Raw genomic sequence first — 4,949 nt, forward strand, 5'->3', positions numbered from 1 at the left:
CAGACATTGAAAACAGCTACAAGTACCTTGGTATACCAAAAAAAAGCGGCGACGACCAAATACCTCCAGTGAGTGAGGCCTCAGAAGCCAGCTCAATGGAAAGAACAAGACCCGAGCAATAAACATGTATGCCCTGCCAGTGATCAGATACACTGCAGGAATAATAAGGTGGCCAAAGGAAGAGATTCAGACCACGGATGGTAAGACCCGAAAACTCCTCACCATGCATGGAGGGTTCCATCCCAAGTCCAGCACCCTGAGACTGTACACAAGCCGTAAGGAAGGAGGCCGGGGACTAGTGAGTGTGAGAACCACTGTCCAGGATGAAACATCCAAGCTCCATGAATACATCAAAGAGAAGGCTGCAACGGACGATGTACTCAGAGAATATCTCAGACAATGGGGAACAGAGGATGAGGTGCTGGAAGAGGAACAATCATGGGAGGAAAAGCCCATACATGGGATGTACCACCGAAGCATAACAGAAGTGACTGATCTCAAGAAGTCCTATCAGTGGCTAGAGAGGGCTGGCCTAAAGGACAGCACAGAGGCACTCATCATGGCTGCTCAAGAGAAGGCCCTGAACACCAGAGCCATAGAGGCAGGGATATACCACACCAGGCAAGACCCAAGGTGTAGGTTGTGCAAAGAGGCACCTGAGACAATCCAACACATAACTACAGGGTGTAAGATGCTGGCAGGGAAAGCCTACATGGAGCGCCATAACCAGGTGGCTGGCATAGTCTACCAAAACATCTGTGCGGAGTATGGACTGGAAACCCCAAGGTCAAAATGGGTAACACCTCCCAAGGTAGTAGAGAATGACTGAGCAAAGATCCTGTGGGACTTCCAGATACAGACTGACAAGATGGTAATGGCCAACCAACCAGATATCGTGGTCATAGATAAAGGGCAAAGGAAAGCCGTTGTCGTGGATGTAGCGGTCCCAAGTGATGGAAACATCAGAAAGAAGGAACATGAGAAAATGGAGAAATACCAAGGGCTCAGAGAGGAGCTGGAGAGAGCCTGGAAGGTAAAAGTGACAGTCGTGCCTGTGGTGGTCGGAGCACTCGGGGCAGTGACCCCCAAACTCGACGAGTGGTTGCAACAGATCCCGGGAACAACATCGGATATCTCGGTCCAGAAAAGCGCAGTGCTGGGAACAGCACCGATACTGCGCAGAACCCTCAAGCTTCCTGGCCTCTGGTAGAGGACCCGAGCTAAAATGGGGGACAGACACCACCCATGGTGCGTGAGACGCGGATTTTTTTTTCATTTTTTATATATATATATATATACGATTGAGGATGACTTTCACTGGTTTGCCTTGACAATAGTAACGATCGGCCGCAGCATTGTCGGTGGCTACACGCATTTGCGACCAACTGGATTTCAGCCAAAATGCTCTTTGGAAAATATGTTCATGATTTCACTTTTTCACTGCCATTCACAAACTTATCCATTCCCGAATTTGTTTGGGTTTTGTTTTTTCATGCTTGGGTGCCGATAAAGCGCTGGTCAGACATCTGGTATTGTTTTGCCCTTCCACAACGGGGCAGCATGTCCCTTTTTGTGTGCTATATAAACCAATATGTATTGTATTTAGTACAGCCGCCCACATTTCAAGCTCAGATAACTCCAGACCCATATCATTTAGGAATCAACTCAACTTTTTTTTCTGATGAAAGAAAATAGTCTAAGGTTTTTTACGCTGTGAATGTTGATGTCGTCCAAAAACTCAATATTCTACTAATATTCTACTTAAACAGCTTCTTCCCCCAAGCCATTAACTCTTTGAACTCTTTGAACTCGTTCAACAGTAGCCAAAATGGAACTGTATAGTGCCACTTCACAGTTTTTTTTACGACGATTCTAGTGCAGCGTGTTCTACCGGAAACAAATTCCTTGTGTGTTCTACATACTTGGCAATAAAGATGATTCTGATTCTGATTCTGTGGGTCCTCGAATTCGAGTGACAAAAACAAAAACCCTGGCACTGGAATGGACACATTTTTGCACATCGTCTGGCAGTAAATTAGTTTTAAAAAAAGTGTATAAAGGTTGTATAATGCGGTTCATTATTCTATCTCAATAGCTATCTATTATCTATCTATTACTTATCCTGTGACTGTAAAGTGATCTTGAGAGTTTGAAAGGCACTTATAAATGAAATGTATTATTATGATTAGCTATCTATTACCTGAATACCTAGATAACTAGCTAGCTAGCTAGCTATTAGGTGTATAGCTAGCTAGCTTATATAGCTATTAGCTGTATAGATAGCTAGCTATATCAATGGCTATCTATTAGCAGTGTCTGAAACTCATGACAAAAAGTTAGCGGACACCAGGGCAGAAAACTAAATTGCCTGCCCCATTTTTCACAACTTGAAACACAATAGACGACTAATCGCAAAAAAAAAAAAAACACATTGTTGCGAAGTATGAAGGATTTTTTTTTTTATTGAGGAAGTACGTACCACAAATGCTCCCTTGCTTAATTTATGGTAAATATCCCTTGCTGAAGATTTTGCTCCAGTGTCATTTGTCGTCATGGTGCACAATGCAATGTTTGCGTGGCATTGTCTGCTAAAAGCCACGTGGACTCCTCTTCCCAAGCGCCTTTAAAAACTCTCACGTACACATTACAGTCACTGTGTAATGTAAGTTTACGTTTTGTAGCGGCATACATTTTGTTAGCTTCTTTAGAAGCTTTCTTCTGGGTCTGAGGTCCTTTCAATCTACTTTGGAAAACGATATTCAAATGCACAACCTTATAACGCTTGGAAAAGTCCGAAGCACGAAACAGGCTTCTGATTGGCTGTCGTGCCGAGTATGCAAATTGCCAAGCGAACATTCGCTTGGCAATTTGAAGCCTTCTTCGTGCTTCGGACTTACCGTAACTGTAAAGTGTAGTGTAAAGACTTTTGAAAGGCGCTTAGAAAGAGGAGTTCATGTGGCTTGTAGCGGTTTGCTTGTTGCGTTTGCTTTATTGAATAAAGCAAGTGTTTGATTTGAAAAAAAAATAAACTTTTTTTTTTTTTTCTTGAACAAGTTGTCGGCCACCCGGGCCGAGATGTTTTGAAAGTTGTACGTCCGACGTAAAACTTGTACGACCCGGGCCTCCGGGTAGACGTTGTTTCAAACACTGCTAATAGCTATCTATTACTTATCCTGTCACTGTAAAGTGACCTTGAGAGTGTGAACGGCGCTTATAAATGAAATGTATTATTATTATTATTATTATTATTATTATTATTATTATTATTATTATTATTATTAGTAGTAGTAGTAGTAGTAGTAGTAGTAGTAGTAGTAGTAGTAGTAGTAGTAGTAGTAGTAGTAGTATTAGTTTTATTATAGCTATCTATTAGCTGGCTAACTTTTTATTTATTTGAGTTACTTCCGGGTTGAGTGAGCGCTGGCGCGTTTGGCTGCCGCTGCTTACCCACAGACAAACTTATCCTGTGACTGTAAAGTGACCTTGAGAGTTTTTAAAGGCGCTTATAAATGAAATGCATTATTATTATTATTATTATTATTATTATTATTATTATTATTATTATTGTTACTATTATTATTATTATTAGTAGTAGTAGTAGTAGTAGTAGTATTAGTATTATTATTAGTATTGTTATTATTTTAAATGATAAAAAATATGTATAAAATATGGGCAAATCATATAAGTTGACAGGTATGCCCCAAAGTAAAAAAACACACCACCTTACATCTCTATGCAAATTTATACTGTAAATAAAATGTCTTCAGGTAACATCCGACTTATGACCGAGTTCCATCATGAACAAATAGTTGTAAGACAAAATGATTGTGTCGAAATCCATTCAAAATGTTGAATAGAGACTTGGGGGCTAAATGACTCGCAACCCCACCCCTCTGGTGCCATCACACAGTCGATTGCTGTGCGAGAGTGAGATGCAGGCCGGCTGGCATGCTCGTGCGTTGCGGTGCCAGGCATATAATTAATATTTTAAAAATAGGGTCTGGAGGTCACGGTTGTAAGTACGGTGGTCGTAAGTTGAGCTGGTCGTAAGTCGGATATTACCTGTATTATATTTTAACTGCATTGAAACCAGGAGCCCTGCATGATCTCCATCCATTTGCGCTTATGCCTGACAAAGCAAGTTGCCAAGCCTCTTTTGCTACAGCGTGTTAGCAAAAGAAAACACACCACGACGATGTAGCCCTGTGCTAACACCTGCGACGCCGAGCCACACTATATTTTACGCATCGCAACGGAGCGAGAGCTTACTTCCTGTGGGGATCAAGTCCCTGTCTGGAATGAAGAGTTTATAACCATAATGCTTCTCCAGCACGTCAGGAAGAATCTCCAAGGCAAAGTGTTCCTCCTCCTGAGTCTCTTGGCTCCACTGGTCAGGTTCCACTTTGGTGTAGGACAGGTAGGCGTCGTAGTCTTTGCTATCTGGAGGCGCAGAGGCACGAACAAATCGGTCAGGATCTTTTGATACAAATCTCTTCGTTATTATCACCTTTGTTTTGGTTCAGTGTCACGATCACAACTGGAACAGTAAAAAGTTCATTGTCCTGGCGATAAGTGGTGCTTTTATTTTGACGTCTGTGTACCTTATTTTCCTGTGTACAAGGCGCACCGGAGTATAAATAACTTAACCCAGGGGTGGGCAAACTTTTTGACTCGCGGGCCGAATTGGGTTCTAAGATTTGACACAGGGGCATTTGGAGGGAGTGTTTGGGCCGGAAATACTAAACCTAAAGCAATAAAGGACAACCGATGCCTCCGGCCAAATGACTTTGACTGAGCGTATTTTACAAAGACTCTACAGCAGGGGTGGGCAAACTTTTTAACTCGCGGGCCGCATTGGGTTCTAAAATTTGACAGAGGGCCCGAGCCAGGAGCATTTGTAGGGAGTGTTTGGGCCGGAAATACTAAACCTAAAGCATTAAAGGACAACC

This window comes from Hippocampus bargibanti, linkage group LG01 (genome assembly GCF_051943395.1).
Source record: "Hippocampus bargibanti isolate YZ-2025 linkage group LG01, ASM5194339v1, whole genome shotgun sequence".
NCBI classification, from domain to species: Eukaryota; Metazoa; Chordata; class Actinopteri; order Syngnathiformes; family Syngnathidae; genus Hippocampus; species Hippocampus bargibanti.